Source organism: Oncorhynchus nerka, linkage group LG15 (genome assembly GCF_034236695.1).
Source record: "Oncorhynchus nerka isolate Pitt River linkage group LG15, Oner_Uvic_2.0, whole genome shotgun sequence".
In the NCBI taxonomy this organism is placed as follows: domain Eukaryota; kingdom Metazoa; phylum Chordata; class Actinopteri; order Salmoniformes; family Salmonidae; genus Oncorhynchus; species Oncorhynchus nerka.
The window spans coordinates 66,753,361-66,767,574 of record NC_088410.1 but is presented as its reverse complement, the minus strand read 5'-3'; the positions used below and the strand labels follow the sequence as shown (position 1 = coordinate 66,767,574).

General features: G+C 44.5%; 1 pseudogene; it reads left to right on the top strand.

The window, feature by feature from the left end:
* The first annotated feature begins 201 nt into the window (after positions 1 to 201).
* On the top strand, positions 202 to 13,772 carry LOC115142323 (selenocysteine-specific elongation factor-like; annotated as a pseudogene).
* The last annotated feature ends 442 nt before the right edge of the window (positions 13,773 to 14,214 follow it).

Here is a 14,214-nt window from a genome sequence, read left to right as displayed (position 1 = left end):
GTTGTCTGTTTCTGTTCCTGTTGCTCCATTGGTTGCTCAACTTATGAATTTGGTCATTTGGCCCTCCAGGAGTCCTGTGTAGAGGAGCTGTAACCATGCAGTGCTGAGTGTGCACAATCATTTCACTGCAGTAGTTTTGGACTGCGGTGTTTATTATTGACAAGTCATATAGCATAAATGAAAGTATAATTGTGCGTGTGTGTTCCAGGGACTCAGATCATAGACCTGATGATGCTGGTGGTAGACGTGGTGAAGGGGGTCCAGACCCAGACAGCAGAGTGTCTGCTGATAGGAGAGCTGACCTGCAACCCGCATGGTGGTCATTCTCAACAAGACTGACCTGCTGCAGCCCAACAAGAGACAGACCGCCATCGACAAGATGACCAAGAGACTGCACAAGACCCTAGAGAACACCAGGTAACACACACACACACACACACACACACACACACACATTCTAAACCCTGTTTCATCCCCTGTTGACCAGATTTAAAGACTGTCCTGTGATTGCCGTGGCAGCGAAGCCTGGGGGTCCTGAGGCCCCTGAAACAGAGGAACACCAGGGAGTGCCTGACTTAATGGAGGTAAAGACTCTGAACACACTGGTGCCCCAGGATGTGCCTGCACTATTAGCGGTATGGGTTAATATTCTGACAAGACAGGACAAACCCGTTTTCCCGATCTCTGGTATATCATCAAGATAAATTAATCACAGCACGATTTTGGAGTCATTCAGCAGTTTGTGCCTGGTTAATTAGAATGTTGTTGGAAATTAATGTTGAAAGCAAACATGTTGTATTCTTAAAACATACAAAATTATGCTATCGCTAATTCCTGTTGACAAGAACTGTTCATAAATAGGCCAATGTCAAAACACAGTTTTGAAGTTTCCAAATCAATAGATACAAAAACTATTTGTGATATTGAAAACCTAAACATGAAATGTACTACCTACATATACAGTTGAAGTCAGAACATACATACACTTATGTTGGAGTCATTAAAACAATTTTTTTAAATGTCTTGTTAACAAACTATAGTTTTGGCAAGTCGGTTAGGACATCTACTTTGTGCATGACACAAGTAATTTTTCCAACAATTGTTTACAGACAGATTATTTAACTTATAATTCAAGGTATCCCAATTCCAGTGGGTCAAAGTTTACATACACTAAGTTGACTGTGCCTTTAAACAGCTTGGAAAATTCCATAAAATTATGTCATGGCTTTAGAAGCTTCTGATAGGTTAATTGACATCATTTGAGTCAATTGGAAGTGCACCTGTGGATGAATTTCAAGGCCTACTGTCAAACTCAGTGCCTCTTTGCTTGACATTATGCGAAAATCAAAAGAATCAGCCAAGACCTCAGAGAAAAGTAGACCTCCACAAGTCTGGTTCACCCTTGGGAGCAATTTCCAAACGCCTGAAGGTACCACGTTCATCTGTAAAAACAATAGTACACAAGTATAAACACCATGAGACCACGCAGCCATCATACCGCTCAGGAAGGAGACACGTTCTGTCTCCTAGAAATGAATGTACTTTGGTGCGAAATGTGCAAATCATTCCCAGAAAAACAGCAAAGTACCTTGTGAAGATGCTGGAGGAAACAGGTACAAAAGTATCTATATCCACAGTAAAACTAGTCCTATATCGACATAACCTGAAAGGCCGCTCAGCAAGATAGAAGCCACTGCTCCAAAACCGCCATAAAAAAGCCAGACTACAGTTTGCAACTGCACATGGGGACAATGATTGTACTTTTTGAAGAAATGTCCTCCGGTCTGATGAAACAAAAATAGAACTGGTTGGCCATAATGACCATCGTTATGTTTGGAGGAAAAAGGGGGAGACTTGCAAGCCGAAGAACACCATCCAACCGTGAAGCATGGGGGTGGCAGCATCATGTTGTGGGGGTGCTTTGCTGCAGGAGGGACTGGTGCACTTCACAAAATAGATGGCATCATGAGGTAGGAAAATTATGTGGATATATTGAAGCAACATCTCAAGACATCAGTCAGGAACTTAAATCTTGGTCGCAAATGGGTCTTCCAAATGGATAATGACCCCCAAGCATACTTCCAAAGTTGTGGCAAAATGGCTTAAGGACAACCAAGTCAAGCTATTGAAGTGACCATCACAAAGCCCTGACCTCAATCCTACAGAAGATTTGTGGGCAGAACTGAAAAAGCATGTGCGAGCAAAGAGGCCTACAGACCCGACTCAGTTACACCATACATGTCAGGAGGAACGGGACAAAATTAACCCAACTTATTGTGGGAAGCTTGTGGAAGGCTACCTGAAACGTTTGACCCAAGTTAAACAATTTAAAGGCAATGCACCCAAATACTAATTGAGTAAACTTCTGACTCACTGGGAATGTGATGAAAAAAATTAAAGCTAAAATAAATCACTCTCTCTACTATTATTCTGACATTTCACATTCTTAAAATAGCAGTGATCCTATCTGACCTAAGACAGGGAATTTTTAAAGAGGATTAAATGTATTTGGCTAAGGTGTACGTAAACTTCCGACTTCAACTCTACATGTGCCCAACATTAATATATTACTTGTATTATAATTTTTTTACGAGCACCTTATAAACTGCATATGCACCAAAAACAAGTGGCAATAATAGTTTGACAAGTGGCAATAAATCACTCGTATTTATTTTGGGGGAATCAAGTTGTATGCACAACAGAAAACACACAGGAACTGTAAATATTGTTTACATCACTGGTCAGAGGACAAGCTATTGAAGACAGCCTGCTACATTTTGGAGTGATGCATTTTAATTTGGTGCTCACCAAAACGGAAAGAGAAACGCAGCACTTATTTGCCAATCACTCATAATCGATATCACGATGAAATCAATAGAACGAGAGGGGGGAGTCAGGTTGCACGTCCTGTTCGAACACTACTGAAAAACCACACTGAATCTGGGAATAGTACGTATACTGTATCACTGGTTAGAGGACAACTTGTAAAAAAACATCCAGCTACCTTTTCGATTATTGCATTTAGTTTCAAGTGGATTGCCAATGCAGAAAGGTAAACGCAGCACTATTTTGTTAAAGGGATACTTCGGGATTTTGTCAATGAGGTCCTTTATGTACTTCCCCAGAGTCAGATGAACTGCTGGATAGCATGCTAGTAGATACCTATAGATTTCCAGTAAATCTCTTGGGAAGTAGATGAATTGTCAATAGCCCGAAGTATCCCTTTAGTCACTCATATCAATATCACATTAAAATCAATCAAGCGAGGCAAACGTCTGGGTGGTAGGCGCTGTTTGAACTAACACTATTCAAAGGCCACATCGAGTCTGAGGATAGTTTTTTATATATCACTGGTTAGAAGTTAATTTGCTAAAGACAGCGGTCTACATATTGATTTGTTATTTAACTTACATGAATCACGCCCCTGCCTATGATAGCAACACTGACAACGTTTGGCTGTTATTTCAGTGAGAGTTTGAATCTGGTGTGAGGCTAGCAACTTTTATAGAGAGACCACCCCAAATTCTCCATGCTGTTTGAGTTCGAAAATGAGAGCACAGTTCTAACTCCTGTGACCCACAGTGTGTATGTCTTAATCACAGGACAAAACCAAAGAGATTGATCTGTTTTAAGCAAATGATCTCGTGCCATCATGCTGACTATAAACTTGTATACTAACATCACCAATCTGAGGTAAGATGTTTCATTCCCCCCCAATTTGATGTAGGGAAATTCCACGGTAATGGAATTACTGAACATTTTACCAAAACACATTTACAAGAAGATCTGTGCTGATGTAAAGTTTGGACATCTGCACAGTTTTTCCAGTAGATGTGTTTTTGTACAATTTTCTGTTGAATTTGTTAAAGTAGTCCTTGTGCATAGAGCTGTATGGGTTTGTTAAACTTTGAAATCAATAGTTTGAGTTTGATATACATTTTGAAGTGAAAAAATCGGTCTCAGAGTAATTCGGTTAACTTGGAATTGCCCTGTGGTCAAAACGTGAGCTTGTGTAATGTAGTAACACATACTGTCCACATCATGGAATGTAGCGTCATGTAAATTCATTAAATGTGGCATAAAAATGCAATATTTTAATTTAGGGTTATAGTTAGTTCACTCACAATAATCACCATATCTTTCTCACTAAGTTGACCCATTTAGAGAGTTAAGTGCTCTCAAACACATTTGAACCGGGTGCTCTAGACTACAGCTTCCACAGTGTCTGTGCAGCAGCCTGAACGTTCCATACCACGTTTCTTACTGATGTGAAGACCACTTCAATGACACCTACAGTATCCTTTAATTGAAATGACACAGTAAAAAGGTAGATACCATAGAACAAAGAGGCATGTGACAGACACTGTCCTAGGGCAGAACACCCTGACCGATGATTAAAACACAAGAGCCACTGTCAGGAAGTCTTTATGAAACCACAGGATACACAGACTCAACACTAAGATATGCTTCTGATTAGGACGGGCCCTCTAGTCTGTCTGTGTGTGTGTGTGTGTGTGTGTGTGAATCACACTCATGCCTACGGTGACCGTACAATGTTATGACAGCAGTTTTGACTTTGCTCTGTATGCATGTCTCCCCGAGCTGTTGAAGAGCCAGACGTGCCTCCCTCACAGAGACCCGGGGGGAGCCCTGCTGATGGCGGTGCACCACTGCTACTCCAGCCGCGGTCAGGGCACGGTCATGACCGGAACCATCCTACAGGGGGCGCTAGCTGTCAACGACACCGTGGAGATCCCAGCCCTCGAGCTACGGTCACTGACCACAGAACGTTGATTTGCATGACCACTGAAAGAAGTCCTGGTCAGTGGTTCTCAACCCGCTAAGTCTATTGACCAGCAACAATTATTTGTGATATTGCTGATTTATTATAGTGCGTTAGTCAGTTGAATTAGTTCCATGGCATGCTCTTAGTCCCTGCTTCCAGAAAGGTGGAGAATCGTTGTTGCAGTAGAACAACCCTGATTCAGATGACCTGGACAGCACATGGCTGAAGTAAAATCTGCAGAGTTCATAAGTTGACTGGAAGAGGAGGGAGGGGAAAGAGGGATGGTAGTGTGGGGGTGGAGGATGTGTGTGTGTTTTGGAAAGGGCAGGATGGGGAGACTGGAGAAGAGTGGTGGGGGTTGACAGTACAGGAGCTGGCTAATTTAGACCAGATGCAGTCACTCACATTTGTTTGTAGGCTAGCCTAGTCTAAACACCAGCTTATTGCATTCAACCTTACTATCAACTGGTGTCATTATAACATCCTCCATCAGGTGGCAGCAAAAGCCTGAAAAAAACAGGCTTTTGTCTCAGCATTCAGTGTCAGAGAAGAATGGTGGTTAGGCCACAACGACCATACTCTCCGTCACAACACTACAGTGGACACACAACAAAAACAACACTCAGTGATGGGTAGGATAATTGGCCCTGTAACCGAATGGTTGCTGGGTCAAATCCCTGAGCCGACAAGGTAAAAATCTGCCGCTCTGCTCTTGAGCAAGGCAGTTAACCCCAACGACAATTGCTCCCGGGGTACCGATGATGTGGACGTCGATTAAGGCAGCCCCCAGCACCTCTCTGATTCAGAGGGTTTGGGTTAAATGCGTAAGACGCATTTCAGTTGAATGCATTAACTGAATGCAACTGAATAGGTATTCCCCATTCCCTGTTCTGTTGTATATTGTACATGGTAATACCTCGTAATTTGTCAATTGCAAAACTAACCTTGCACAAATAACAAACAAGAGTCGGTTAGTTTGATTGTCTGTCTGTGTTTGTCTTTTAACCCCTAGGAGACCAAGAACGTGAAGTTGATTCAGATGTTCCGGCAGCCGGTGTGTGGGGCCATGCAGGGTGACCGCATGGGTGTGTGTGACCCAGTTTGGCCCCAAATTGCTAGAACAGGGGGTGGTGTGTACCCCTGGCTCCCTACACACCCTCCACGCTGCCCACATCTCCGTCAGAAAGATTGGCTAAAGATTGGCCACCCGTGCCAAGTTCCACATCACCGTGGGCCACCAGACCGTCATGACCAGGGTCACCTTCTTCGGTCTGCCCCCTGGGGAGACCCCCCAGACTCCCAACACGGACCCCCAACCACCACCCTCCAACTCCCACTCCCCACTCCCCTCAGCCAGAACCCAGCCCCTGAGCTCACCCTTCTCCTTTGACCGGCAGTACTTCCACCAGGACGAGTATGTGATTGGTCAGCGGGAGGCCGGAGGAGCTAGGCCAGACCCGAAGCAGTGGGCGCTGCTGGAGTTTGAGCATCCGGTCACGTGTCCCCCTCTATGCCTGGTGATAGGCTCCAAGCTGGACACAGACATCCACGCCAACGCGTGCCGGCTGGCGTTCCAGGGGCGTCTGCTGGAGGGCTTTGAGGAGAAGAGCTATTCTGAGACTACGCTACCCAGACTACGCATCTACAAGACCAAACGCAAGGAGGAAGCGGTGGAGAGGGTGAGTGGACGCCCTGCTCGCCTCTCTCTGACACCATGCCCTCCCATCACCGTTCATGGATCTCTGTCCTTGCTCCTTTGCCCTCTCTTTCACCCCTCTTCTCCCTCTTTTTCTCTCTCTCTCTCGTCTTTGTTTGGATTTTTCATTGCTGGTGGTGCTGGAGCGTGTTGCAGGGACTGAGCTCCCATTGTGCGCACACACACAGAGTCCCTGGGGCGGTGCGGGAGGGCAGTGTGGAGAAGTATGCGGGGCCTTGACCTGTGCTGGGCTGTGACACAGGCGTGTGGTCCCCTGATGCCAGAGGCAGCAGCCAGACAGACTGGTGCGGATTGGACACACCTGAGTGGCACAGAAATATACCCACATGGCTCTCTGCATTCCTCCCGACCCGCACTCTAGCCTCTGCTCTCTCGCTCTCTCTCTCTGTTCGCTCGCTCTCTCTGTTCTCTCTGTTCGCTCGCTCTCTCTGTTCTCTCTGTTCTCTCTGCTCTCTCTCTGCTCTCTCAGCTCTCTCTCTCTGCGCGCTCTCTCTCTGCGCTCTCTCGCTCTGCGCTCTCTCTCTCTGCTCTCTCTCGCTCTCTGCTCTTTCTCGCTCCCTCTCTGCGCTCGCTCTCTCTGCGCTCGCTCTCTCTGCTCTCTCTGCTCGTTCTCGCTCTGCTCTTTTTTTTCTTTCTCTCTCTCTTTGTGTACTCGATCCGTCATGTTTTTTGTCTCTCACTTTCAGCCTCTTTCTCCCTGGCTCCATCTCACTCTTGTAATATATTTCTATGTTCCTCAGTTTGTTTTTCCCCTTTTGGCTCATAAGAGTCTTATCTGCCTCTCATTGCTCCTGTCTGTCTCTGTCTGTTTGAGTGTTTTCTGCCACCCAGCAGCAGCCAGCAGTCTGTCTGTGTGTACACACCCTCAGTCAGGGTCGCTAACAGGTCAGAGGTCAAGTGTGTGGACAAGTTTTACTGCTGATAGCACCTCAGGCTGTCGACAGCCAACCCCACAGTTACACAGCAGTCCTTGACCCTCTCCCTGTGAGGTCAGACTCTGTTCATGTGAGTGTGTGTAGGTTCCCCTCACATAATGAGGAAGTGCTGTTTGTTTTTTGTCTTCGAAGAGGACACATACCTGAGATTTTGGAATGATATGACTGTGTCTTTATGTCATGCCTTTGTCACAGTGTTGTCTGACATGTGTACCAACTGTAGCTTATCTGTGGTCACGCTTCAGTCAGAACCCAACGTCAGAGAGAGAGAAAGGGAGCGAAGTGGGGAGGGTTCGGGAAAGAGTGAGGGGGAGAAGTAGAGAGAGAGACAGAGCGGTGCCCTCCCTTTATCGGATCAGTGACGGTTGAGAGAGTCTCAGTGATGGAGAGAAAATACAAACAACAAACGGAAGAAGAATGTGTAGAGGAGCGAAAGAGGAGATACAGACAAGCTGGTGGCAGGCCTAGGGCAATGTGGCTCGTTGGGTTGGGACGGGGTACAGAACAGTGTCATGGTGGGGTCAGCCACCCCCCACTATGGCGACAGAGTGGCAGCATGGTAACACGAGGTCATGCACCAGTGTCTGTTAAATCAGAGAGAGGAACACAGAAAACAAACACACACTGACCTCTCTGTGCTGGAGGAAGTTTATACTGTCAGACTCAATAAATAATTAAAGGATATGCTGGATAGTTTTAGGAGATTTTCCACGTGTATTATTTGCTTTTATCATTAACTGGAAGCTGTTCGTTGAATAATAATATTATTTAAGCTTATTACATTAGAATAATTATATTTTATATTTTTTTATATGATTTCTTTGTGTCTGTCATTGGTGCCCCTCATGTCTCTTTAGTCATCTCTAATATTTATATATTCCTTAATTCCGTTCTTTTACTTTTAGGTTTGTGTGTATTGTTGTGAATTGTTAAATATTACTTCACTGTTGGAGCTAGCAACACAATCATTTTGCTGCACCCTCAATAACATCTGCCAAACACGTGAATGTGACCAATAACATCTGATTTGATTTGGTCAGGTAACAGATGACTACACTGTGATTGGGCGAAACCTGTTTAAGAAGTAGACCAACCTGCAGTTGTTTTTGGGGTTAAAGGTCACTCTCAAACGGCGGGGCAGGGATCATCGAGGGTGGCTTCAGACAAAGCGGCAAGTTTACGATCTGGGTGCCAGGTAAGTAGTGGTGGGGCTGGAGAGGAAGGTGGAGGTGGTGAATGAATCTGTTTAGGAAGAAAAGGACCGCGCCGACGATTGGTTCAAATCAGCGGACCCATGGGCGTCCTATCACATTTTACCATCAGATACCACCCATCATTTTCTATTAATTTCCTGGCGATTCTACATGTTGATCTGCCACTGTTCGTTGACAGCAGGTGATCTACTGTGCACGGCCAACGTTCCCTATAGTGTCTCTCCTTCATAAGCTCCATTAACAGTCAAGATAAGGACTGTATCATTTGAGTTTCTAACTGCGTTTGTTGCCAATTTCTTATTCCATCTGTTTATTAGTCAGAATTATGCAATTACATTTATAGTACAACCAAAGAATGAAAGGGGCCTTCTCCTTTTTTCCTGTATCTCTCTCTCTGGTTCCTGTGCTCGCAGTACGTTCCTTATCAGGATCAGGATGTGGTTAGAGTGGTGGGCTGGGAATCCCACTCCAGCATTCCCAGGATTCCTCTGGGGGTAGCTCTGGGTCCGAGGGAAGTCTGCTCCCTGTTTATTTTACCTTGTGTCTCTCCGCTCCCCTCCGACCCACAGCTAGGCTCCACACCGGGCCGGGCAGGAAGAGAAACCAAAAACATTTAGAAAGAGAAGCATACCTATATCCTCTCAACTCACTCACATTCACGTACACACACACTCACACACATGCTCTTACATACACACCGACATACTTGGCTAGTCACTTAAGACATTCAGTATGCTCATTGCTCGTACACACTCATAGTATGACGGTGATGTGTGATCCTCTGACCTCTAGCTACCCCAGGTGTGTTTGTGTTGTGTGTGTGTGTGCTCCCTTTCTCTCGTTGTTGTTCTTTTCTTCTCCCCTCAAACCCCTTCATGGCACATGATTAAAGACAGAGAAAGCCACGGAGAGAGGGAGAAATGGAAAGAGGAGGGCTAGTTAGATTTGAAGGGCTTCTTTGAAGGCCCTCCAGGCCTCTCCACAACCTCCCCCCTCTCACACAGGCACTACTGTCCAATCCCCCGCTATCCGCCCTCCCCTGGACCTGACCCCAAACTCATCCCCTGCAAGCCCCTAAAGGCCACCAGCCTGGCACCAGACAGTTATTCTGTCTCTCCAGAGAGGGATGGAGGGAACGGAGCAGAGAAAGATAGGGGAGTAGTGTGGTTTGTGTACGTGATGTCCGCTTGGATAGAACAAATGTTTTCATTATGTGGTTTAAATCAATACCACAGCTTGTTATACATGTGTGAAGGTGGCTTCAGGAGGGTAATTCACTGTGTGTGCGTGTTTGCAAATGAGTTGTATTTTACTCAAACCTTGAACTAGATTTGACCGTTTTATTGGACACGATCACATGATTCATTCTAGTTTGTATTTACTGCTATTTATCTAAGTGCTTCCCTTTGTGTGATTGTTTGCGTGAGTGTTTGTGTGAGTAAGTGAACGAGAGAAAGCGAGAGAGAAGTGGGGTAAGGCCAAGCGAATAGATCGGAGATATCCATCCCCGTAATCCTAACAACCCTCATGCTGGCATAACCATAACAATCTTCTCGGTGGCGCCGTGTGACGCGGGTAGGCGAGGTCAGCCGATGCAGAGGTTTGCTCAGGGAACATTTCTCAGCTACACGTGAGCAGAAAAACACACACACACACACACACGCATAGATGTCCCAGAGGAATCCAGAGCACGCCCACAACCGCCTGACGACTGTCAGACACCAGCGTAAATGTCAGCCAGGACAGGACCGCCACAGAGAACCCTGACAGAGACACGTTTCTTCTACAACTATAGGAACCGTGAGACAAGACCAGCACAACAGATCTACACTATATAAACAAAGTATGTGGACATTCGGCTATTTCAGCCACACCCATTGCTGACAGGTGTATAAAATGGAGCATGCAGCCATGCAATCTCCATAGACAAACATTGACAGTAGAAGGGCCTCACTGAAGAGCTCAGTAACCTTCAGCATGGCACCGTCATAGGATGCCACCTTTCCAACAAGTCAGTTTGTCAAATTTCTGCCCTGCTGGAGCTGCCCCGGTCAACTGTAATAGTTGAAGTGCTGTTATTGTGAAGTGGAAACGTCTAGGAGCAACACCAGCTCAGCCGCAAAGTGGTAGGCCACACAAGCTCACAGAACGGCACTGCCGATTGCTGCAAGAGTGCTGTAAAAGAACACTACCTGCCCGACTGCATCGTGCCAACTGTAAAGTTTGGTGGAGGAGGAATAATGTTCTGGGGCTGTTTTTCATGGTTTAGGCTAGGCCCCTTAGTTCCATTGAATGGAAATCTTTTTGTAGCAACAGTTTGGGGGAAGGCCCTTTCTTGTTTCATCATGGCAATGCCGCCGTGCACAAAGTGAGGTACATACAGAAATGGTTTGTCGAGATTGGTGTGGAAGAACTTGACTGGCCTGCACAGAGCCTCAACTGCTCTTGTGGCTGAATGGAATCAAGTCCCCGCAGGAATGTTCCAACATCTAGTGGAAAGCCTTCCCAGAAGAGTGGAGGCTGTTGTAGCAGCAAAGGGGGAACTCCATGTTAATGCCCATGATTTTGGAATGAGATGTTCATAAAAACAGGTGTCCACATACTTATGGTCATGTAGTGTTTCTGTTCTCTCTCCCATCTCCATCTCTGTCATCAACACTCTAAAGAGCAGATATATACCGTTGACCCTGATTCACCAATGGAGAGCAGTCATAACAGGTCTAGTGGTGTGGCCTAGGCTGGTCTAGTGGTCTAAGCCATTGCCTCCAGATCAAATATAACGCAACAGCATGGGTACGAATCTGGCCCACTGCTATTTCAGCACACTCGCTCTTCTATATTTTCTCTCTACCTCTGTCCAATCCTTTGTTTAATTTTGATCATTTAAATGGTATTTTTTTTGTATTTGTTAAATACCTATGTGACTTGTATAAACTACCAGAAATTCTAATGCTCATATGATTTCTCTTTATCTCTCCCTTCCCCATTCCCTCTTTCTTCTCTTCAGAGGGTCTCAGTCTAGAGACTAAGCAGCTCCTCTCCTCCACCTCCAAGAAGAAAGGAAAGGGTGGGGCTAAGGGGGAACTAGCCAAAGAGGAAGATGCCACGATGAACACTCAGCCAATCAACATCAGCCTCCGATTCAAGAGATACGTTTTTGACCCCCACAAGAAGATGGTTCAGTCTTGAGGTGCGTTCAGTTCACTTGAACGTTTGCCACGTTGTGGAGCGGTTTGTACTGAACAACACGTTTCCCCAAAACGTTCTTGTATGTTCTTGAACAGACTTTGTGCTACGTTTGGTGGGTATGGCGAGGTGTGGCTTGAAGCAATGAGTAACGAATTTAAAGGGCAGCGGTCATGCTGACAGCGTTCCCAAACCCACAACCCCTCCCCATTTTTAAACTGGTTGTTCAGTACAGCACCGTTTCCATTCAATTGAACGTTCCAGAATGTAAAAACCAACAGACCGCAGCCCTGACCTTTGCAGCAGTAGCTAGAGGATGAGAACAGAGTGGTTAAAAAAAGTGGCTACACTGTTCTCCTTTTCGAGTTGAAAGTAACGATTACTATATTTTCAATACATTTTTCCATGATGGGTGAATAAATGCTTGCACAAATAAAAGGTGTGTGAGCCATGTTACAGTAATGATGGAAAGATGAGAGAGTGGTTCAGAGACTGTGTAAAGGCTGGTATCTGGAGCACATAGGGCCTTCAGAAAGTATTCAGAACCTTTTTGACTTATTCCACATGTTGTTGTGTTACAGCCGGATTTCAAAATAATGACAAAGTGAAAATGTTTTTAGAAATGTTTGCAAATGTATTGAAAATGAAATACAGAAATATCTAATTTACATAAGTATTCACACCCCTGAGTCAATACTTTGTAGAAGCACCTTTGGCATTGATTATAGCTGTGAGTCTTTCTGGGTAAGTCTCTATGAGCTTTCCACACCTGGATTGTGCAACATTTGCCCATTTATATATTTCAAAATTCTTTGCTAGACAGTCATTTTCAGGTGTTGCCGTAACTGTTTTAAAGTCACCATTGGCCTCATGGTGAAATCCCTGAGCGGTTTCCTTCCTCTCCGACAACGGAGTTAGGGAGGACGCCTTTATCTTTGTAGTGACTGGGTGTATTGATACACTGTCCAAATGTAATTAATAAACCAGAAAGCCATTGCAATGCTAGTTATAGCCTAATGTTAGCTAGCTAACTAACATTGAATCTAGTTGGTTAGCTTTAGCTACCTGCAGATTCATACTCCAGCATTTCATGCATGGTGGCTAGCTATGACAATCCATTTTGCACTGTAGCTATGGGTTGGGATTAGGGTTAATTGTTTAGCTAGCTAGCTAACATAACTTTATTTCTGCTAGCTAGCTACATGTCTAAACAAAATACTCCACTTCGCAAGAGAATGATTACGTGACCCATCAATTTAGCCTGGTGTGTCTGGGGGTGATTACGGCCATCTATTGTATTTCATGTACATGTCTAGACAATAGTGACCCATCCACTTAGATAGATGTGGCTGGGGGGTGGTTATAGCATTTATTTAACATGGCCCATCAATTTAGGGTCTGGGTAAGCATCATCTAATAATTCTGAAATATTTATACAATATTTTTAGCTGGACACTTTCAAAGTAAGATTAGGATATAGGCCACGGACGAGATAATGTGTATTGTTACCTGGAGATTTTCATTAATGTAAGCTACTACTTAAACCACGTTTAGTCTTGAAATCTTTGGTTGTTTCAGTCTCTCAGTCAAGTTACCTGGTAAAATAACAGATTAAATAATAATAATAAATAACCCAATCCTGATCTTTACTTCTCCATAACTTTGTCCCTGACCTGTTTGGAGAGCTCCTTGGTCTTCATGGTACTGCTAGCTTGGTGGTGTTGCAGACTCTGGGGCCTTTCAGAACAGGTGTATATATACTGAGATCATGTGACAGATTATGTGACACTTAGATTGCACACAGGTGGACTTTATTTAACTAATTATGTGACTTCTGAAGGTAATTGGTTGCACCAGATCTTATTTAGGGGCTTCATAGCAAAGGGGGTGAATACATATGCACCCACCACTTTTCTGTTTTTAAGTTTTGTACATTTTTTGAAACAAGTAATTTTTTCCATTTCACTTCACCAATTTGGACTATTTTGTGTATGTCCATTACATGAAATCCAAATAAAAATCCATTTAAATTACAGGTTGTAATGCAATAAAATAGAAGAACCGCCAAGGGGGATGAATACTTTTGCAATGCACTGTACTGAATGATATGTCAAATTTGTTTTGATTTTAAAATGGACCATTGTCATTAACCTGTCTCGAAACAGGGGCAGCAGAAAAAATACATGTCATCTATGCACTTAAATAGCAAATGGAGGACGCTTTTCCTGTGGTTCATTTTCTTTTTTTTCTTTTTTTTCTTTTTACCCCTTTTTCTCCCCAATTTCGTGGTATCCATTTGTTAGTAGCTACTATCTTGTCTCATCGCTACAACTCCCGTACGGGCTCGGGAGAGACGAAGGTTGAAAGTCATGCGTC